This window comes from Pipistrellus kuhlii, unplaced genomic scaffold, assembly GCF_014108245.1.
Source record: "Pipistrellus kuhlii isolate mPipKuh1 unplaced genomic scaffold, mPipKuh1.p scaffold_m20_p_11, whole genome shotgun sequence".
NCBI classification, from domain to species: domain Eukaryota; kingdom Metazoa; phylum Chordata; class Mammalia; order Chiroptera; family Vespertilionidae; genus Pipistrellus; species Pipistrellus kuhlii.
The window spans coordinates 20,261,260-20,284,442 of record NW_023425416.1 but is presented as its reverse complement, the minus strand read 5'-3'; the positions used below and the strand labels follow the sequence as shown (position 1 = coordinate 20,284,442).

Here is a 23,183-nt window from a genome sequence, read left to right as displayed (position 1 = left end):
CCACACAGTTTATGGATGCCCTTTCTCCAGAGGGCTGTTAGAGTGTGCAAGAGCGTGAGCTCTGGAGCCAGATTGCCCAGGTTCAAATCCTGGCTGCTGTGTACAACTTTGCACATTTGCCTCAGTTTCTCTGTGCCTCAGTTTCCTACCATGTAAAATGGAGGTGGTGATAACCACACCTATTTTATTTGGCTGTTGTGAGGATCAAATGAGATGATAATCACAGATCCTTAGCGCAGGTAAGGGTTCCACGGTTCTGAGCATCCTCACTGGAACTGGCTTTCAGAGGCCACAGGGTCAGTCTGAAGGGAAAGTTAAAAGTCTCTTTAGGCTACCTGCCCATTTCACAGATGCAACTACAAAGAAGACCACCTCAGACTTTTGAGTCATACAGACCAGGTTTTGAATCCTGTATCTGTAAACTTGTCAGTTAGGAAGTCTTAGACAAGTCCTTGACCTCTGACCTACTTCATGGGGTACTTAAAAGATGAAATTATGTTGCAAACACATGGGCTTATCCTGTACCTCATACTTAAATTAGGAGCCACTATCACCACACCACCATCATCACCGCCATCATCAGTATTACTACTTATTGGTGTTGTTTTTATTGCTGTTGTTATAATTAATATCAGGAAAGGGAGACTTAGAGAGGGAAAGGGACTTGCCAGTGGCCACACAGCAAGTCGGAGAGCAGGACAGGCCCCAGCATGGCCTTCTAACCCCATCCCTATTCTTTCTGCTCCCCTCACCATCTCAGCGGCCTTCATTGGTCTTCATTGTCTCTTAACACATCCTGCCTCGAGCTTAGTTTCTCCTTGCAAGAAGCCCCCCTAAAGCATCTGAGAATCCTAGAGGCACTAACTGCATTGTTTCTGGGCACAGATCTTGGGGCATCACACAGGGGAGGCTGGGCCAACAGAGAGCAGGGTGGGAGGGTACTGCCTTCCATGATTTCCACAGCCCCATCCCTAAGCCCTCCAGCTCCCCCACTGTCCCAGGGATCCTTAGCCAGGATGCAGGCAGAATGCAGCTTTTGACGGCAGATGTCAGAAGTGCAGAACTTCTTGCACTTCTTAAGAAGGGAAGGATTGGAACTCCAACTTTCACCAAAGTTTCCTTGGACACGGAGGTAGGTCTAAAGGTTATCCTCAGGGGTCTCCTGGTTCCATCAGTAAAGATAGGCCCTCTCTGCAGGCTTGTTCCTGTCTCTTTCACTATCTGGCATTCAGAGTTTGGATCTTCCCTAGAAGGGAGGGATGGAGATGAAGACTCAGAGAAGGGGGACAGTCAGGTTTGCTTTAAGGAGAAATAAGAGCATGTACCTGTTTTAATAATATAAATGTTACATGAGTAATTTATTCAACACTTATATACTGGGCACTGTGCTAAGAACTTATGTATGTTATCTCAGTTAATCTTCACTACAGCCTCATCAGGTAAAAAATATCAGTATATTCATTTTACAGATGAGTGAACTAGAAGTGGCTTACTTATACACCACATGGTGACTACAGATGTCAAACAAATGATATCAAAGAATGATGGACTCGGGTAGAATGTAATAGGGAGTGCTGCGGACTGTGGTAAATTGAAGAGAAGACATTCAATTGGTTTTTGTAGAGGCATGATACACATTCATTAAAGTGGGTAAAATGCTCTAATCTTAAATGTAATACTTAATAATTTTTACATATATTTGTAGATGTGACCACAACCCAGAACAAACTATAAAATATTCCTGGTACCCTAAAACATTCCTTCTAAGGCATTAAAAAATTTTTTTTAATTCTGCAAAACTTTCACAGCCAAAAGGAACCTAAAGAGATATGATGACTAAATAAAATGTGGTATTTGGAACAGAAAAGAGGACTTTAGGTAAAAAAAAAAAAAAAAAAAAAAAAAAAAAAAAAAAAAAAAAAAAAAGGAAATTTGAAGAAAATATGAACTATACTTAATATTAACATTTCAATATTGATTTATTAATTGTGACAAATGTGCCATACTAATATAAGCTGTTAATCATAGGGGAAACTATATATGGAGTAGATAAGAATTCTCTGTACTTTTCTTAGCAATTTTTTTTGTAAATCTAAAACTGTTCTAAAACAAAACATTATTTATTTATTTTTAGTGTGTTTATTCATTTTTAGAGAGAGAGAGGAAGGAAGAGGGATAGTGAGATGGAGATGTCAATAAGCAACATCATCAATGGGCTGCCTCCTTTATGCCCCCTTCTGGGAGTTGAGCCCAAAACCCTAGCATGTGCCCTGACCAGGAATCAAACTGGTGACCTCTTGGTTCATGGATTGAGGAGCAACTACTGAGTAACACTGGCTGTGCCAAATTTTATTTTTTTTTAAAAGCATTTTGCAAATACTCAAGCACAATATGTCCTTGAGCTGGGTCTGGCTTTTGAGCTGCCAGTTTGTGACTTCCAATAGTCAAATGTTCTCACTTTACATTTGAGGAAATTGAGGCCCAGAAAGGGGAGGCCCCTTGTACATAGTTCCACATAAAGTCAGTGGCAGAACCAAGACTAAAAGGCCAGTTGGTGCTATAGGGGTAAAAGGTGGGTTTGGGGGTGTACACAAAGGGCTGCTGAGGTCTTCCTGACAATGTGCCTTGCTGAGGACTTACCCTGAAGGAAGCTGCTAGGCGCCACCCACCTTCCCTCTGCTGCTTCCTCCTGAACTCTCCTGGGCTGTTAGTTTAAAACCAGTTCTCCCACTGGCCTCAGCAATAAAGGGAGTGGTCATGGGCAGCTCCTTTTCTGACAAGAGGATATCACTTTCCTGATCAGCCAGCCTCAGTGCACCTTACAGCTGTCCCTCATGCCCAGCACACGGTCTGAGTTGAGTGCTGAATGGATAGGTGAGTAGAAAAATAAAGGAGGGAAGAAATAAATGTCAAGGGGGAGTGGTTAGGGTGTTCAGGGGCAGATAAAGCCAAGATGGCCTACAACATACTCTGGCTCTGCATGATCTTGGGCAAGTCACTTAACCTCTCTGTGCATCAATTTCCTTATCTTAAAATGGAGATAACAGATGACCTTACAGAATTGTTGAGAGAATTAAGGAGTTGATTAACATATGAGGGAGAAAAATAATTGATTAAGAGAGGAAAAAGGGGGAAATGGGGAAGGGTGATATTTAGTTTTCATATCAGGACATAGAAACTTGGACAAAGCCACAAGTCTGGCCACTATCACAGGAAAGAGGATGAGTAGTATCATGCTGGTTAGAGCATAAATTCCAGAGCCAGGCTGCCAGGGTTGAAGTCCCAAGGCCACCACTTACTAGCCCTGTAGTCTTGGATGAGTAAGTTAACTTCCCTGTGCTTTTGTATCTTTATCTGTAAAGTGGTGACAGTGGCACTCACCTCACAAGGTTGTTATGAGAATTAAGTAATGTACTGGTATGTGATTAGTGCTTAAGACTATACCTGGTGTGTTTAAGACAACACTTGGCATATAGCAAGTATTTGTTAAATAAGTGGGAAAGCCCACACTCTTCTCTGAGGGGCCCTGACTCATCAGGCACGGCAAATCCCTTACCTCCTGAATCCAGGCGAGAACCACCCTTAATGAAGTCAAATGAGGCTGAACTGGTAACCAAGCAGCTGCCCATCTCTGTGGCCTCACTCACCTCTGGCCAATCCCAGAGTGGGCAGCAATTCCAATATTTTAAGAGAAATCAGAAATCTAGATTCTAATGCACGATCTCCCAATTTTTAAACATTGGCATTTGTTCAATTTTATATTAAGCTCTGAGCAAAACAAACAGATGTATTTTAAGCTGGCTGCTCTCCCAAGTGGCTGGTTTGCAGCTTCTACCCCAATCTAGCCCTGCTTTCTTTTCCTTTTCTCCTGAGTTTTAGAGAAAAGGAAACTGAGACCCAGAGAGAAGTGCTCGGACCAGCTGTGTCTGACCAATTACTGAAGCCAAAAGCAGTCTCCTAACTCCCCAATCCTGGTGGCTAGTGACAAGGGAGTCCCTGGGTGATTGACCTAGACTTTGGACTAGGAGAGGGAGGAGAATTTCCCCACCGGCCTGGGACTCTTCCAGTAGCATATTTGAAATACAATATTTGTTAATTAGGTGCCATCTGCACCATGTGTCATGGGGTACAGCTGAATATAAAGGGGTCTCCCCCATAGCAAAAATTCTCAATGCACAGAGCCACAGATTCACTCCTGGGCCTGGCCCACCAGGTGAGGGGCCAGGATTCCAATAGGCTCCTGAATCTCAAGCTGAAAGAGGGAGCTATCAGTGAACTCTGTGGTAAAAAAAAAAAAACCAAAAAAAAAAAACCACACACACACACACACACACACACCAAAACAAACACACTACATGAAAGCTGGAGCAGTTGAGGATTGAAGGGTAGCGTGTTCTGGAAAGAGAGGTATTTGGGGAGGAGGGGGCAGAGGATTCATTTACAGCAGCGATTTTCAACGAATGTGCCTCGAGAATTTTTAAAACATGCAATACCTGACTATTTAGACAGGGACACGGACCTCTTTTCCCTTGTCAAATAAAAAAGTGACAACAGCCTCTCAGGTCAGGCGGCTCAGTTGATTCCTGGTTGGGGCACATACCTAGGTTGCCGAATTGACCCCTGGTCAGGGCATGTATCGGAGGTAGCCAAATGATATTTCTCTCTCAAATTGATGTTTCTCTCCCTCTCTTACCCTTCCTCTCCCTCTCTAAAATCAATAAAACATATCCTCAGGTGAAGATTTAAAAAGTCGTAGCAGCCAACACAGCGGTCCGGTGTGAATGGATCAAATTTATGCCATGGTGGTGTTTTTTTTAGATCAGCAAAAAATATATTTTTTAGGTTGTGCCACAGAATTTTAGTAATTAGTTTATGCGTGTCGTGAGATGAAAACGGCTGAAAAATCCTGATTTATAGGCTTGTAAAACTGAATTTGAGTTGTTGTTTTTTTCTTTTCTATTGAAAAAAATGCTCTTTGATTCCCTCTTACTTAAACTGTCTGCACCTCTGCTTCATCTTCTGTCAAATGGGGATTAAAATTGTATTCACTTCCTGCAGTTTGTGATGAGGATGAGATGAGACAACACGTGCAGAGGATTAAATAGTACAAATCGGCGATTGTTTTCATTGTCGGCAGCAGCCAGCCTGCCTGCTTGCCCGAATGGTGGCTTGAGAACCTTCTACTCTTGGCCTTTCTTTACCCTGACTCCACACATTTGTGGTCTTTGTTTTGTCTGGAGAGTCAAGTGCATATTCCAGCTGAGGAGAACCTTTCGGGGAGTCGGGTTCTGTGCTAGCCGCTTCCACCGTTTTCTCTTCCTTACCCTCAGAGCAGCCTCACTTACCCAAGGTCACCCCCAATTGGGGACATGACCTTGAGAAAGCCCCATTACCTTCTTGAGCCTCCCGTTTCCTCATCTGTAAAAGGAGGTTCAGGACACCTATCCCCGGCCGCTATGAGGATCTATGAGGTAATAAATTGGAAAGTGCCTGGTCAGCTGTAAATCCAAGCCAAACGGACATCGATGTGCATCCTGCAGAGGCCTGCTCCTGTTTAGGGTTCAGTTCATTTTGGCAGCAAGAGCCATGGAGAAAAGTTATTTCAAGTGTCTTTTTCTTGGGTGGTTTCCAAAATGCATCATCTCCCTCCAGCTAACAAGTGCAAAATTGGCTTCCACAGGGGCTTTGCTCAAAGCAAGTAACTTCCCATGGGATAACCTGAGGGCTGAAAAAGAGAAGGGCATGAGGGTCCCAGGGAAGGCTGGATCACAGAGAAGGCCTCAGGCTACAGAGTCAGACGGATGCGGGTTCAAATCCTGGCTCTCCCACTTGTTAGCTGTGTGACCTTGAACCAGCTTGTTTACCTCTCTGAGCCCCACCCAGAGGATTGTTACGATGAAGGGGATGAGAGCAGTAGTTGAGAAGAAGCAAAGCTTGGGGGTCCACTAACATCCAGTGGGACCAAAACCAAGTCCAAGGCTGGGGCTGCAGACCTTGTATAGGGTGGGGAGCAGGATAGAGACCAGTCAAGGGGCCCAGAAAAGGGTCAACTACTGAACCGGGGAAGGAAGACTGGTCAAGTAATGCTCAGCAGAAAACATACCCTGGACCATGAGCAGCTGGAGGGCAGGCGCTGTGTACTTTTCATCTCTGTGGCCTGGCACACTATAAGTGCACAGCGTCCATTTCAAACACTGAATTTAATATTCACTTTCTGCCTCATGCCCGCCCATTTAATCCTCTGTGATGTGTAGGACACTAGCCAGTTCTAGTCATTGACAGATTTGGGTTCAAATCTAAGCTCTTCCCTTTCTGGCTAGTAGCCTTGGGCAAGTGACATCCCCTCTCTGAGTCTCAGTTTCCTCCTCCGTAAGTGGGCTGGTGCTGCCTCCCCAGCAGCACCAACGTGGTCTGAGGCATTCTGAGAGGCAGCAGTAAATGCTGGTGCTCCTTCCAAGGGTAGCCCAGGGCCATCTCTGCCTCCCCTACTCACACACAGGCTGAGTTCCCGAAGGCGTTCAGGATTTGTCTTCCCATCTCAGGTGACACCATACAAATACCTGCGCTGTATATGGCTAGGAAGAGTGAAGTGTCACCTCTGCCCCCTCAGCGGCTTTATCTAATTTCCACACTGCACTGTGTTGGTTGGACATGGTGGGGTTAACAACATCCATAAAACACTTCAAAAATGAGCTACTATAGGCAAACCACTCAAGATCAAGGAACAAACTGCCCTCAGGGACTGAAACGCCCATCCTCCTTGGCTAGCATCCACCCACTGCTGCAGGTTTATTAGTGTCTGTGGACGGTTTCAGGTTGCTGGTTTGAGAATGAAGGGCTTTCTGGTGCCACGTTCCATGTCTTATTCTTGAGGATGGCCTGTCAGCTCCGCACTCTCGCTTGACTATTTATGAGTGCTTCTCTGGTACCTGCAGGTCAGGCTGAATTCCCAAAAGGTGGGACTGGCTCTGTCTTTCCCTGTGGCAAAAACTCCCCAAGCTGGGGCCTGTGAGGCTGGGGCCCAGAGAGGGGCAAGTTCGGGACATGTGTGCCCTTGAAGTCTGAAGCTGGCAAAGGTCTCGGGTTCTGCTACATTCTCTCCCTGTTCATTCAGTGCCGACCCTGTCCTGGGAACCTCCTCCTTAGAACTGGGAACAGGTTTTGCCCTGTGATTAGTTGGGGAAATCCTGCTTTATCTCCTGGCACCATTAGAGGATCTCCATAGCCAGGTGCAGGGGCCTTAGAGAGTTTACCTGTAGCAATTTAGCCTCATCACCAACCTCTGAACCCATGGTGATGTGTTGCCTAAAGAAGTCACATGGTTTGGTCCAAAACACGTCAAAATGCAAAAGCACCATCTCAGCAACTCCAGCTCATACCTCTTTCTCTGCATTTATTTAGGATTTTTCTCCTCTCATCTCCACTGGCAACAAGGGATTTGCCCAACCTCCATTTACTGGCAAGACCAGGACTCTGAGCTTAAAACCATCCCCCATCCCACCCCCACCCTTTATCACCTGCTCCAGCTCTGACTTTCACCCCAGCCTCTACCTCTGGGCCCCAAAGCTAATTACAGGCTTCCCTAAATCATGCTATGATAAAGCTAATTAAATCAGGGTTGGCAACAATTTTCTGGCTTGGGGCAGGCAGTCCAACACCTCTTTTCTACTCTAGGATCCTAAAGCCATGGCTTGCAGCTTCATTCCAGTTTGAGAATAAGGTTTTATCACTTAGGACTGATTTTAGGGAGAGCAGCAAACTGGACATTTTCCCTTTGCACCATGTCAGGGTGACCATGTGGGTCAGGTTGGGGACTTGAAAAGTTTAGGTGCAGCCACATCTGTGCTCCTAGGGGAAGGTGTGTGTGGAGACAAAGTCGGTAACATCTTCTTGGCAATTCCCCACCATGGGGGTGCCCCGCCTATCCACATCGGCATCTCTGTAGTGGGAGCAAAAAGTCCTATCTTCAATCCCAGCCCTGCCACTTGCTACACTTGCTAGGTGAATACCCTTGGGCGGAGACTGCCTCTCTGTGCCTCGGGCTCCTCATCTAGGAAGGATAGTGCCTACCTCACAGAGCTGCTGAGAACTAAATGAGAAAACATCTAAGCCAGTGTGAAACAAGTTTCTGAGCCAATGTTTGTTGAATGAACAAGTGCCTGGCACAGAGCCACATACACCAAACAATATTAGTTTTCTTGTCCTTGGATTTATAACTGAATATTCATGTTATATTCATGGGACAGGGTGGCTACGTTCCAAAAACCTTTATGTGAATAAATTGCCTATTTCCCCCCTTTGCGATGCAAGCGTGAGGGCAGCAGGGGTGGGAACTGAGGGCTCCATTCTCACCACCTGCTCTTCCTTTTTCTGGGCCTCGGCCTCCCCCTCTGTAAAGAGAAGCCACTTGCTCATTGTCACTCAGAATGAGAGCCTTGTACCACCCATAAGTTCCACCTGTGATTCTCAGTCCCTTCCTGCTCTGTTTCCTCATTGGCTGTGTCCTCACTGTCTTCCTGGAAGGGGCCAGTGTCCAAGGCCAGCACGTGGCCTTCATTATTTGCCACCACCACACCCCCAGCCACTTGACTACGGACAATGAGTGACATGCTTAACTAATAAAGGAGGCCCCAAAGGCCAGGAACATTTGGAGGCAGGTCCACTATATGGCTGAGGACCTACTCTAGGCCAAGGCCAGCATAACGCTAAGGTTACAGACTCTGGAGTCTGGTTTGAATCCCAGATAGCTGTGTGGCCTTGGGCAAGTTACCTAACCTTGCTGTGCTTCCTTTTTTTTCTCTCTCTCTGAAAAATGGGTATGATGATAACTGTATTTCCCTTATAGTGTTGCTGTAAAAACTGGGTTTATATGTGCCAAGTGCTTAGAACAGGACCTGGAACTTAGTTGGTGTTCCCCAAACATTTGTCATTACTCATATTTCAGAACCGGGATCTCCCTGAAACTCACCACAGCCAGCTCAGCCTGGGGGTCTGATGGCTCCCCTGTTACGGGTGAGGTTCAGGGAGGAGAAGCCACGTGCCCTGGTCACCCAGAAATGAAACCCTTGCTGCAGTCCTCTGTCTCAGTGAGGACAAGCAGGGCCGGGGCAGCACAGGGGTGACTGAGAAGAGCCAGGCCTTCCTCAGAGGTGCAGGCAGAGTAGGGAGCTGGCTATAAATATGAGAGGCGAGGGGCTTTCTAACTAGGCCAGGAATGTGTGTTAGTCATTGAGGTCAGAACAGGCTGCAGCGGCTCTTGGCTGGGAAAAGAGTGTATCCAGGAGTGAGCTCTCCTGGGCTCAGGTAAAACCTGATGATCCGAGGAGGAGGGTGAGGAGCAGTGCTCAGCTAAGGGACACACTGGCACCACCCACCTTTGTGATAGGGGCAAGGGTGACCCCCAGGAATGCCTCTCCTACCCCTTCTAATTTCGAAGAAATCCTTCTATAACCCAGATTAGATCAGCCGCCCAAACCACCAGTGGGCCTGGGCCACAGCTGTCATTCCCAAAAAGTAGAGATAGCCACCATTCTGGGGAGTGAACAAGCTCATCCTTTCTATTTTAATAGCTGGGTACTTATGTTAATGTGTGAGGAGAAAAATACAGCTATGGTCAAATTTATGTTCTCGTGGCTATGAATGCTTAAGATGATGCTAAGTAGGTGTATATGTGTTCAAAAAAGGGATTGCTAGTATATGTGGAACTGGCAAACATTATGACTGAGGTTTCATGGGTTCTGGGTCACAGTCGAAAGGCTAACCTCCTTGCTGTGGGGTTCCAATTATTTTCTGTGACTCCCACCCACACCCAGCCCTGCCTTGCCCCAAACATCCCAGGCACTTGTACCCTATCCCACCTCCACTCTCACTGTGTCCACCATCTGGGATGCCTTTCCCATCCAGGAGAAATGAGATCCTTGTTGGAACCTCCACAAGGACAAATGGAGGCCTCCTCCTCCAGGCACCCCAAGCCCTTGTCCATCCACTGCCACTCCCTGCTCTGAATGAGGGCTACCATAGCTGGGACCATCGTTCCCTCTGTGGTGATGGGGAAATCAAGGTCTGGGTGTGTCTGTTTTCCTACCTGCTGTGCCCAGCTCAATGCCTGGCACTGAGCATAGGCCCAGGAAGCAGGCATTTGGTCATCTTCTGAAGCTGTCACTGCCTGGCTATAGGCCATGCATATGCAACTTCACCCTTGAGGCTTAGTCCACTCCCTCATCTCTCACATAGTGGACAACTAGTTCCCTTCCTGGTGGAGGGAGTGGTGCAAAGAGTCAGCGAGTTACTCCACCTAAAGGTACCTAGAGACACGTGCCTGGCAGGTTGTCACAGACATTGGCTCTGATGATTCACATCACCAAGGCTATGGTCATTACCAGAGGCCAGGGGATATTCACTGAGTCCACAATGATGCAAGGTGGAGGGAGGGAGATAAGACTAGAGCATCTTTGCATTTAGGACCAGAGAAAGCCCTTGGCACCTGTTTACTCCACCCCTCTTGTTTTGAATATGGAGAAATTGAGGCCCACACTTCAGCCTGGAAAAGAGTTCATGACTTCCATTTGTGGTTGTTCCACCATCACCTCCCTCCCCAGACTGGGGAGAAAGGTGGTTGAGGCCAGGACTCACCTGCCCAGCGAGACCCTATAGTCCCCTCGCCCTCAGTTTCCCTCGCCTCTTCAGCATGGGCCAGTGGGACCCAGCGAGGAATTCCAGGGGCTATGGCTTGCAGTTCTCATGTCACTGAGGTAGTGAGTCAAAAGCCTTATTCTTTGTAAATTCCTCTGATAGGTGGGAACAGACATGACCTTTGTCATTTGTTATTTTTAGCAGAGCAGGCGAGGAATTATAAAAACCTGTACAGGAGCTGACTATAAATAACATGTCTGTGGCGTATTTTTCTAAACACATCTAAAAATTGTAGATCTAAACAAGTCTTGCCCTTTAAAGCAGAATAGCAGTATTAGCCTGGCACTTTACAATCAACAGAGCCAATTTCACAAAAGCCATTGCTGAGGATCACTACACAGGTCCCTGAGGGAGACTCTTTTATTGCCCCCATCTTGCAGATGAGGAAATAAGAATGAGATTCGGCCAGTAAGCTGTGGGCAGAGTGCCTGCCCCAGGACAAGAGCCCCAATATAGATCACTGTTCTTATTGTGGCGCCTTCAAGAGGCCGAGTAGCTTGTTCAGGGAAAAGGAAGGGAGCGGGACGCGGACCACCGTGGGGCCACCTGTCTCTAAAAGCCATTCACCAGTAGCCATTGGAAAGATCAGAGGCGTGGGCAGTGGGCGCTGTGGAACCTTCAGGATGAGAGTTTGAGTAAAAAGGTGGTGGCTAGAGTGCTAGAGGCAAAGGGGAAGGGGGAAGAGAGAAGGCAATTGGGCACTCGTTTTCTAGGGCAGTGCCCCACCAGAGTCACCTCATCTGCACTGAAATCCCTTTGGGCAGAGCAGTGATCCAGTGATCCGAGGCAAGCCCCATGATGGGAGAGTAAGCGAGATGACCCAAGAGCAGGTTTCCAGCACTGGGTGGGCAATGGCAGGGGGCAGGGAAGAAAAAGCCAAAGGAAACTAGAGCAGAAAAGCAATCTGGGGACACAAAAGGCAGTGACTCCAGACAGCAGCGTTGAGCTCCTGCCTAGGGCTCAGTAGTGTGCAGTGAACTTGGAGTGACCAGCTCTCAGGAGATGAGGGCCCACTTTACAGTGTTCGCCAGTTTTCTGGCAGGTGGGATTGGGGGAGGGGGATGTAAATGCTCCCACCCTGGCAAATTGCAAGCTACCAACACAAGATCGTCAATAAGCACAATCAGCTCTCCTGAGTCAACGCAAGCAACTCCAGAACACCACTGGGCAAGCCTCCAGGTTAGGATACTGTGGTCCTGCTCCCTTCAAGGGAGAGACGAGGGGCTCAGGGTCATTTTCAGCTACCATTAATTGTGCCTGTAACACATGAGCTAACTGTGGCATTTCAGTTAATTCTCAGCACAATCCTCCAAGGTAGACATTATCTCTAGCTTACTGTTAGGCTCAGAGAGGTGAAGTGACTTGTACAAGGCCACACAGCCAGTGAGTGGTGGAACCTGGATTTGAACCTTGGTGTGTGTGAGTTCAGAGCCCATACCCAAGGCTTTCAGCTGGCCTCAATCCAGGATAATTCTAGAAACTGAGTCGGGGATGAGGTTTCAGGCAAGAGTTCATGGGTAGGCTCCTCTTTGGGACTGGAAGCTGAAAGCCCCAACCAAGTCTCAGAGGAGTTGGCTACCCACCTTGGGGGAGGTCCTGAGAGGTTTGAGACACCCCTACAGGAGGAGAGTGCTGAGCAGGAGCACTGTCTCCCCCTCATCTAGGGTAGAGCCACCACTTGGCACCTCGCAGGGCTCCCTAATCCTCCCTCCCTCCTTCTATGCAACTGAGTACCCTATGGAGCCCTGCTCTAGGAGGCAGTCCCCACATTGCTGGGCATGTAGTAGATGCTCAATTAATGCTAAAGAAATGAAGAAATGAACCAATGATATCTTCACATTCTCTGTCATTTTGTTTAAAATGAGAGACCAGATTTGTTATGACTTAAAAAGGTTGTCACCTTTGCAGAACAGAGATGGAGAAGCAAGGCAGACTTTGCTAGGCACTATGTTATGTGCCCCATACTCATTGAAGTCTCCTAATATTCTCATAATTGCAGGTATTATTATTCCCACTTCACAGATGTAGAAATTGAGGTTCAACTTGGTCAAGTGATTAGCTCAAGACCATCCAATACTCCCAATACTGAGAGGAAGAATAGGGGTTCAATCCTGTATCTTTTTTTTATTTTATTTCCAAGCCCCCGCTCTATTGTGCTATGTCCCCCAGAAACAAAATAGCATCTTATATCTGAGAAGCTGCTTTCAGTTTGCCAAGGCCCATTCACGTCCTTCTTATATGTCATTTTTGCAAATCAGTCTGTGGGGTTGGTAGGGCAGAAAGCCTGGGGAGAGAGAAAGGCTGGGGATAGAGGAGGCTGGGGAGAGAGGAGGCTGGGGAGAGAGGAGGCTGAGGAGAGAGCAGAACATCTTCTAACCCAGCTGGCTCTGACCCAGTGTTCACCCCACCCCCTGGGGCAGCCTGTCAGTGGCCTTGTAGTGAGAGAGCTGGCCCTGGACTGCGAGCAGTGCCATCCACAGAGGGCCTGCAGAATGGAACAAGTAGGAACACCCCCTCACGGATGCAGGGTCTCCTGGAAGAAGAGCTCTGGCCCCTGCGCAGATGTTCTTTGGGGCCATATTTGATGAAGATGAGCTCCAAGCAAAATGGCCCCACAAGGTGACAGTGGGCTTTTCTTATAGGGTTAAAGGGCTGTCCTGGAGGCAGCCCTTGCTTCCCAGGCCTTGCCTTGCTGTGGTGTGTCCAAGGTAGGTGGCTGCCCCTCTCTGCACCTCAGGTTTCCCATCTGTAAAATAGAGTAAGGCTGACAAAGGGTCCCCAACAGCACCTCACAGCCTTGGTGGGCCACAGTTCCACATAAACCAGCTCCACAGGCAGGTACCAAAGGGAATTCTCACGGAGAGAATGTGGGAGCACCATAGGATTGACTTAGGAGAGCATCAAGGCTCGTCAGCATTGCCCAACATCCCTCAGCCCCCCACCTCTAACTGCACACCCCACCTCCACCCTGCTCCCTTTGGCCACTTGCTGGATAACCTGGCAGGGCCCAGACATTTCCCAGACTGTAGCAGGGTAGTGAGAAGATGTCTGAGCTCAGAACCCAGCACTACTTACCAACAAGACAACCTTGGCCAAGTTATGTGACCCCTCTGTACCTCAGTTTTATCATCTGTAAAATGGGGATGACAATCAGACTACCATAACGGGTAACAATTAAAAGGCCAAGACATGAGCCAAGACCGGTTTGGCTCAATGGTTAGAGCGTCGGCTTGGGGACTGAAGGGTCCCGGGTTCGATTCCGGTCAAGGGCATGTACCTTAGTTGCGGGTATATCCCCAGTAGGAGGTGTGCAAGAGGCAGCTGATCCATGACTCTGTCTCATTGATGTTTCTAACTCTCTATCTCTCTCCCTTCCTCTCTGTAAAAAACCAATAAAATATATATATAAAAAAAAGAGCCAAGACATGAAAAGTTGTTAGAATAATATTCCATGGCATGTAGTAATTATTCACTCAATGCCACCACTCAGTACTATTTGTAATAATTTATTATGTAAATTATTATATAATAATACGTAATATACTCAGAATTATTTGTAATAATTCATAGTAATACCATCTCTTCTGCTCAGCAGCTCTCAATCAGGGCTGCGATTAGGGGCAGCCTGGGGGCCTAAGGGAGCACTGGATTGAGAGTCCTCTGCCCACAACTTTTATTTCAGTTATCCATGGCCAGAGGGGTAGGAGTTTCTTCACTTCTGGCCTCAATTTCACCTTCTGTAGGTAGCTTACCTCAGCTACCAGCACATTTGGGACTCCATAAAGATCTACTGGATATTCTTGTCCTCCTGGCTATGGCTCTGTGCAAGCAAGACCCCTATCCTGCTTGCTGACATGTGCCCGGTACAGGGTCTGCTCTAGTCATGGTTGGAGGAATGAATGCGTTGCCTGTGGAATGTATGATATTACTGTGGTGTGGCTGTCTGACAACAGTGTGGAATTCTATCATACGGCAGACCCCTCACCAAAGGCTTTATGTTCCTCATTCTGTTTAATACTTAAAATCCTTCTAAGGTTCCTCCTATTTCTGGGATAAGGGCAGAAATCTATAATGTAGTCTAAAATGCTCCTACCTCTTTCCTGCTCATTCCCTATCCTCTTCCCTTCTAGTCATTCAGGCCTCCTTTCAATCCCTTGAGAATTATTAAGCTCTTTCCAGCCTCAGGGCCTTTGCATATGTCATCCCCTTTCCCAGGAACATCACATTTACCTAGTGAGCTGCTGTTCAGCCTGCAGACCCCAGCCCCGTCACCACCCCCTTGGGGAAACCTTTCTGTGATTCCCGCTTCTACTCCCACCAGAGGCAGTCACGTCCTCCTTTGGGACTGTGCTCATGGCCTCTGCCCTCCCATTGCATGTCCCTACATTGGTGTATGTGTTCATTTCTTTTCACATCTGTCTTTAAACCCACTCGAGAGTAAACACCATAGGCTTTTCTGCTTATCGCTGTATCCTCAACACAGAACACAGAACCCAGCAAATACTAGGTGTGGGTGGATGCTTGTTGAGCATCCATCCACACCTAGTATTTGAGCAGGCAGAGAGGTCGGAAGTATGCCTAACTTACAGATAAGGAGCATGAGGCCAGAGAGATGAAGAGACTTGCCCAGGGTCATGGGGAAACAAGAATAGCAAGAGTCCTTTGGGTTCCAGCTCCCAAGCTCTTGTCACCCAACCTCACTCCCTTGTCACCTTTGAGTGCAATGGAGGACTGAAGTAGGTAAGCCCTTTTGCATCTCAGAGGGAGGGGGCTTGAGTGACAGGGCAAGGTTTTGTGTTCCCCTGAGAGCCTTGGCTGCTTGGAAACCTCTCACTGCATCTCTGCCCGTCTTCCAGGAAAGATCTGAGTTCTAATTCTGCCTCTAGCTATATACTTGTCACTCCACTCTCCAGACCTTAGTTTCTTCATCAGTAAAATGGGAATAATGCTCTCCACATAGTGAGTTAACAGATAGTGCATTGGCACACAGGAAAGCATTCAGCAAAGGCAGCTGATGCCCCTGTGCATTCCATTCCACCTTGATGACACATGGATAGTTGGGATGGCCTCATTTTATTCCCTAACTTCCTATTGGTTCCAGTCCCAGCAGTGTCCAACCATAAACACAGTCAGCTTGCAGCATTCTCAGTTGTCACCCCCTCTTCTCCTATCCTCTCTGGCATCGCTCTTTCTCTACTGGATCCTTCCAGCCTCCTCAATGTGAACACATCCAGAGAGATCACAGGCCGTGTGGCAGACAGTGGTTTGAATGCCCTGTCCTGTGCCACACAGCTGTGCACCCCTGACTAAGACACATACCCTCTAAGTTGAGGACTAATAGCACCAAATGTTCCTGGGGTAGTGATGAGGACTAGACAACAGCTCATGTGGTAAATGGCTGGCACATAGCAGGTGTTCAGCAAATGTCCACTGAATTCATCATATCCATCCCGTTTCCTTTTTCCTCTTCCTCTGTTTCCTCAAAGGAGTCAGCCTTCCAACAGGAGTGAAAACACACACACACACACACACACACACACACACACACACGTTAACTAGGGACCCCAGCACAGAACCTCAGATTCAGTGAGAACTGACTATATATTTATTGAATGAATAATGCAAAGGAATACATTAGTAATGGTGAAATGTCAGGCTGTAGAGGGAGCATTTAGGGCTCCTCCCTGCGTGCTCAACTCAACTCAAGTCCAACCATGGACTCAGGCCTTCTGATCCCAGTTGAGACATTTCTAGTCTTGGGTATTGGAGTGAAGTTAGGGTCTTTCTTTCCTCTGCCCTTGCTGGGCATTCAGAGTGAGCCTGGTTCATTGACAGGCTCAGGAAATAGCAATTCTTAAGCCAGGACTTCCAAGCAAATGCAAAGAAAATTTCCAGAGCCACAGAGAAATACAAATACTAGTTTAAAACTACCAAGGGAATTGTTTTTTCATTCAATAAACCTACCCTCATCAGTTTAATCAATATTTATTGAGGCTCTGTGCCCAGTACTGGCAATACAACAGGCAGATGAGACCTTTTTCCTATCCCCAGAGAATCCCCTAGCCTGATGTACAAATCAGATGACATAAAAAGTTCAATTGCAAGAATCTCTTCTCAGGAGGGGAGGGGCAATGGAAGGGAAATCACTAAAGGCTCATGAAAGAGGGGTTGCTGGATCTGACACTTGAAGGATGAGTAGGTGTGCTCCAGGCAGAGAAGTAGGGGGTGAGGGATGGCCCCCAACATAGTGGATGGTGCATGCAAAGGAACAGAGGCACAGAAATGCAAGAGTGTGTCTGAGGAGTAAGGGAGGGTTGCTATAGGAGAAGCAGACAGAGGACAATGGGAGGTGTCTAAAGTAGTCATCTGGGACTCAGGAACCATGGTAAGGAATCTGGATTTGATGCTGAAGGCACAGGGGAGCCAAAGAAGGGTAGAGGAATTGAGAAAGCTCTTTAAAAATACAGGGGGTGGGTAAATGGGAGGGAGATGCAGGAGAAGAGGCAGGGAAACTGGTGGGAGGAGTTGGGATTGATGGATGGGAGAAGGCAGTACGTACGTGTGCCTGTTAACAAGATGACACTAACTAAAAGGGTAAGATAGTTGAGACAGAGAAAAGGCAGCCTCCCCCAGGAAGTTCTCCCAGGGTAGCTCTTGAACCCTTAGGCTCTCCCAGGAGAGAAAGTGCCAGCTCCCTAATTAGCCCTTGTTCTTGACCTCTTGGACTCTCAGAAGGGTTATAAGATCAATCATCTCATACTTGCCCTGCCAGCTAGAAGGCTAGGATAGGCTCTCCAGGCTGAAGATTTATGACCTGTTCCAGTGAGAAGACACACCTGCGGCTGTGGGAAATTCAGGTTCCATGTGGTTCCCTGGACAACATAGTCTATTGACTAGGAGTGGGGCCTCATGCAGCACCGGTTTTGAGCCCCAGTTCCCCTACTCATTCTATGACCCTGGGCAACATTGTTTCACCTCTCTATGCCTCGGTTTCCTCATCTGTAAAATGGGGATACCTCCCAGGATGTTGTGAAGCTCACATCATATGAAACACACAGTAGGATGTCAGTGTGAATGGTGGCTGGAGTTTGCCAGCAGTCAGGCCTGCACCCTCCTAATTGAAGGAGTAAGAACCATGGGGAGGAGCCAGGAATCAGGGCCTACGTTCAAGTCTCAGCAGAGTTGCTTGGGCCCTAGAGACCAGTTCTGACCAGCCCCATCAGGTGGTATATGAGAGCCCTCATACCCCAGTGGGAGGAGGGGCTGAAATAGACCCACCTCCAACACTTCCCAGGAGCTATCCAGAGAATCTTACCCCTCACCCCACCCCACCATGTTTCTTCTATTAATAACAACTGCCTTCTCCTTTAGCTTGCAACTCTGCCAAATAGGTATTATTGTCCCCATTTTGCAGATGAGAAAACTGGGATTCAGGGAGGCTGGATCATTTTCCCAAGGTCACATAGCCGGTAAATGAAGGAGCAGGAATTTGAATCCAGGTCTGTCTGGCCACAAAGTCCCAACCCAAGGTTGGATTGGCTGAGAGAGTTTGGGGCCTTGGTAGGCATGGAGATGGACCCACAGATGGTGGAGGAGCAACGTGAGACAAAACAGGTCTGGAACACATTCTGTGTCCAGGCACACCTTCTGTGGCCTCTCAAGGCCATGGTCCTAGGAGACCCTGAGCTGCGTGCCTCACGTTTGGGTAACTTGAGGCAGGGACAGAGGGAAGAGTCTAGAGCTTGAGTGAGACAGATCTGGTTTCTAACCTTGCCTCTTGTCCTCACTGGCTCTGTAACTCCCTGTAAGTCATTTGAAGTCTGCAGGCCTCAATTTTCTCTCCTGTAAAACTGGAAGCAGCCCAGTTTCTCCAAGGGTGAAACTTGTGGAGGTCAGACAAGGGAGGGATGTGAGCAGCCTTTGGAAATAGATTGTCCCCTAAGGGGCCCTGTCAGCATCTCTTTGTAACAGCAGCTGACCCAAGAGCTGCCCTGAAATCCCTGCCCAAGTGTCAGAAGACCCTAGCTGGGCAAGGTGAGGGCAGATGTAACCCTCAATCTTGCTTCTCCTCAATAGGGGAAGCAATGGAGAGCCCACAGCTTACAGAGAAGACACAGCTGGCCTCTGAGTGCGTCTGTTTCTGCTTCCATCAGACCTGTGTGGACCTACCTCATCTGTCTCCCTTATGCAGATTGCCGACCCCCATCCCTAGGCAGACTGACCCTGTCCACTCCCCACACTCCCCTGTTCTAGGATATGTTCCAAGGGAGAAAACATGGTCTGGCCAACTGAACACCATCGGAAAATCAAACTAGATTGATTTCCTTACCCCGGCCTTATTTCTCATGCCTTCCCCCAACCCTGACCTCTCTCCATGTCCACCATAAGCCAAATCAGTAATTCTCCTGGCCAGCTTCCTGCCTTTCTCCCTCTCTTCCCTGTAGGTAACCCTGACCTGTCATTTCCAATCTTCCCGGAGTTGCAACACTAGCACCATTATTTGTCTGATTTCACAACACCTCTGCCTGTCCAATCGGCTCTGCCTCCGAATATATCCTGTAAGGACAGGCCAGACACCCCAGGTGTGTCTGCTGCAGGAAGGGGAGGCACAGGAGGCAGGGAGGGAACAAATATCTATGACCAAGTTCCACACTCAAGGATGACCTTGGGCAAGTCATCCTTTTCTTGAGGCCTCAGTTTACTCAACTGTAAAATAGGAGAATTGCATAGGAGTCCTTGAGGGGCCTTATAGTTCCGGCATTTGATGAATCAAAATCAATAGCGGATTCATTCAAGGTTTTACTATGGCATCTACCACATGCTGGGAGCTGGGACTCTGGAGACAGCTAATGTGTCATAGGCCAATGAGACAGACAGATATGTAGAACATCACAATACGATGTGGTCAGAGGATGGACAGAGGCATGAACTACTTCTCTTGGTGGAATCAGGAATGATTGTCTGAGAAAAGGACACTTGAGTTGGACTCTGGAGATTGAGTAGAAGTTCATGGGCCTAGCATAAGGAAAAACTTTCAAACTATGCTATTCAGCATTTGGGCTATCTCAGAAGTTAGCGGGCTGGGTATCCCGAAATTAGGGTGTGGATACAGAAGTACACAAGGCTTGGAATGCCAAGGCGATGGAGGCTTAGCCAGGTGCCAATTCTAGCCTTTGATTCTGGGAACTAAAACCCAGGAATTCCTGAGAATTTGGCATCTGTTGGTGAAGGCCAGCCCACCACAAATAGGCCAGTGAGCAGGTAGGACTCGGGACTTCCAAGTAGATGAGTGAGAGGGCTCCCAGCCGTCCCACACCATGCTGACCTTCACACGGAAAGAGCCCTGGGCTTGGAGTCTGTCTTGGGTCACAGGTTTGGCTTACTCCTTCCTAGCTGAGGGACCTTGTTCAGGTCACCACAAACCTCTGAGCCATACACAGCTTCCTCATCTGTAACTTGGGTGCTCAGCAGCCACTCCAGTAGTTGTTATGAGGATCAAGGGATTTACTGTTTTGCAGGCAGGTGGCCTTTGAAAATGTAAACCGTGTTGGACATGGGAAGGATAATTATTGTTGAAATGGCAGTTCAGAACCAGTCCCTTGAGGGGCTGTTTGTTTTGTAATCTAGGAGAGTGTTGCCCTCAATGATGTTATAGTAATAATGGTGGGATTCAGGACACAGACTCATTTGCTCAGACCGACTGCATCTGAGCTGCAATGTGCCTCTCACCCTCTGCCGTTCTATGCCACCCGCACCCCAGCCATCTCAGATCAGTTTTACTTAGTCCTATGTTGGGGGACAGAGGCTGCCTCTAGGTCTTGGAGAAAAGGGGACTCCTGGCCTGGCCCAACCCTGGAATGAGGGCTGACTTAGAAGTCTGCCTGGAAGGGGCCAGTGGAGTCCCCCCCATCCGTACCCCCAAGAAGTGGGCCAATGTGGGAACTTCCTGTCCTGGACTGTTGGTGGGAGGCAAGAGGCTTTCTGAGAACCGTCGTGGGCTGCTCTGGTATCCTAGCTAGGTACCTGCTTTGCCTGCCCAGTGAAACCCAAGGCCACCCAGTGCTCGGCATCCTTAGTTTCTCAGCATTCTCCCTGCACTGAGTCTTCTCTATCTGGCCCAGGGGTATAGTGGGACCCTTGGTGGGGCTTGGAGGGGTGGGGGGTGATGGTGGAGGCAATGAAGAGTAAGGGGTTATCAGTGTGAGCCTGCTGTGGTGCTCTCAGCTCTCTGCTTCCCGTGCCCCTCTGCCCAGCCAGTTCTGATTTTGGTGCAGTGCAGACTTTCAGCTTAACGAGACAAATTGATATTCTGTGCCAGCCCAGGGATGGAGCGGCAGCTCGGGACACTCTGGCAGGCAGCTCAGAAGTGGGCAGGGGGTGGGGGCAGGGGAAGGAGACAGCTTCCATCTGGAGCTGCCTCCTGGGGTAACTCTCAGCGCTCCCCTCCCTCCCACCCTTGTACCCCCTCTACCCTGACAGGTGCCCTGAGACACTGGCCCTGAAGGTCCTTCCACCTTCCGTGCCCTCCTTCCAAGCCGAGCACATCCTCCTGGAGGGGGCAGGGCAGTGGAGTGGGAGGCTTCTAAATCGAAGAGAAGCCCCTCCACCCACTGTGACCTCCTAACCTTGCTCCTAGGGCTGCCCCCACCATCTGGACTTAAAGGAGCAGCAGCTCCGCCAGAGATGAGGCAGGAAGATGTGGGAGGGGTTCCACCCCTCTTTGGGAGTCCCTGAGGCGCTCTGGACATCATCCGTTCCCCAATATGGCCAGCCCCCAACTCATCGCAGCTGTCCCCATGGATTATGTAGATGAACAAGACATATGCAGACATCCTTGCCAGTGGGCACCTGTCAGGAGAGAGAGCACTCTTGGAAGGGGTCTCTGCCAGGCCTGCAGCCCCCGCAGGTGGGAGTGCGTACCATACCAGCCTGTGGCTGGGTTGCAGAGGTAGTGTTTAGGTGTCAGCAGGGAACTCACTGCAGGCTCTGCTCTGCAGGCCCTGCAACCACAGATGTGTAAGTCCACCCCAACCCCCACATGACCTTTGCCCCCAGGTATGGGAGTGTCCTAACCAAAAAGAGGGAGCGGCAGATCCCCTTCCCAACCACTGGAGGCCCCCCAGAAAGAAGGCGAGGACTTAGACTCATTTTTCCCCTCTCTGCTATCCCTACCCCACCCCTTCCGCCACTGGAGGGATCCCTCCCTCCTGCTCAGCCCCAAACCTATCCTCACCATGCCCTTGACATTCCCTCCTACTTCGAGGGAGCAGGCTGATTCCTGGGACTCTGCCAGCTTTAGTTCCTCTTGATCCCACGGGAGGGATTAAAACCGCAAACAACACCGTGGTGGTTCGGTCCAAGCAACGCCCCCCCACACCGCCCCCTACTCTCCTCCCCTGTCTGCCCAGCAGAAGGAGCCCTCGCCGAGGCCCTCCCCTACTCTCTGCCCCCTCCCCCAGCCTCCGGCAACGCAGCGGCAGGGGTGGCCTCTGCCTCCCCCGAGATCGCATTTTGCCGGTGCGATGCTCTCCTAGAAGCCAGCGCCGCGCCTCCCCCCGCCCCCCCACCTGCTCGGGAAGGATGGTACAGTCTGCAGAGGGACCGGGCACGCTGGCTGGGCTCAGCCGCGGCACCAGCTGCCGCACCGTGATTCTGAGGCTGCCCGCCTGTAAACCGTGCCGGATTTGTGCTGATTTCCATAGCCAAGTAAGTACCGGCATCCCCCAGCATGAGAAAATAAAAAATAAAAAGCTCCCCACTTCGCTCTCCCCTTACCCCCTCACCCATTTTATTTTGTTTCATTTCATTTGCTTTTTCTCACCGCTGATGGTGGTGGTGGCGGCAGCGTGGAGGGGGGGTGCGAGCTGAGCTTGTTTATCTGGCAGCGGCCGAGGCTGCATTGGTTGTTGCTGCTGAGAGAAACACTAGTTTGAGGGTCTGACCGTGGGTTGGGGCTGAGGGCTGGAGTGCCCGGGACCCGGGCAGGGGAGCTTCGGACAGGCGGATGCCTGGGGTCTCAAGTAGATTCCAGCAGCCTCTAGACAGCAAATGCCCCAGTGGATGTTATTATGCAAGGGCCGGCAAGCTGGTGGTGGGGAGCAGGTGTGTGTGTTGGAAAGAGGGGGGGAAGGAGATTCCCCCTGAGCTCCTGGACCTGGGTGCCCTGCCTGCCCCAGCCAGGGACCCAGGAAAGAGGCATCAGGAGGCCCCCCACGGAGGGTGGGGTAGGCTGCGTGTGCTGGGACTCACCAGGTCTGGCCAGCCAGCCTGGGCATGTGGCCGCAGGAACCAGGTCCTGAGAGGGCCAGGATGGGGACACGAGTAGGATGGCCAGGCCGTTTTGCAGCAGTCATGCTGGGTGGTAGAGTTGGCACTTTCTGCCAACTGGAAGCCCAGTTCCTCAGCCAGCCTGGATGGCCTCTGGCTGAGCACTTGGACACCTGGGCTTCTCCCTGCCCCCTGCAGGGTCAAAATGGGGAAAACCTGCAGGG

General features: G+C 49.3%; 1 protein-coding gene and 1 long non-coding RNA gene across 12 annotated transcripts in view; one reads left to right on the top strand and one right to left on the bottom strand.

Annotated features, from left to right (window-relative positions):
* ATP2B2 (ATPase plasma membrane Ca2+ transporting 2) overlaps positions 1-23,183 on the top strand; it is a 363,792-nt gene that overhangs the window by 162,362 nt on the left and 178,247 nt on the right. The window contains exon 1 of one of the 11 annotated variants that reach the window (XM_036431058.2): positions 2,736-2,874. The exons of 9 other annotated variants lie outside the window; for them this stretch is intronic. The gene's annotated coding sequence lies outside the window, so the exon portion shown is untranslated. Of the gene's footprint in view, positions 1-2,735; positions 2,875-22,173; positions 22,399-23,183 lie in introns of those variants that run through there. One more of the 11 variants, XM_045579172.1, reaches the window with a different exon arrangement.
* Positions 173-23,081, bottom strand: LOC123652051. Its single transcript, XR_006741108.1, has 3 exons — positions 22,942-23,081; positions 21,618-21,692; positions 173-302 (listed from the first exon to the last, which is right to left on the bottom strand). It is a non-coding gene; the product is annotated as an uncharacterized LOC123652051 (long non-coding RNA).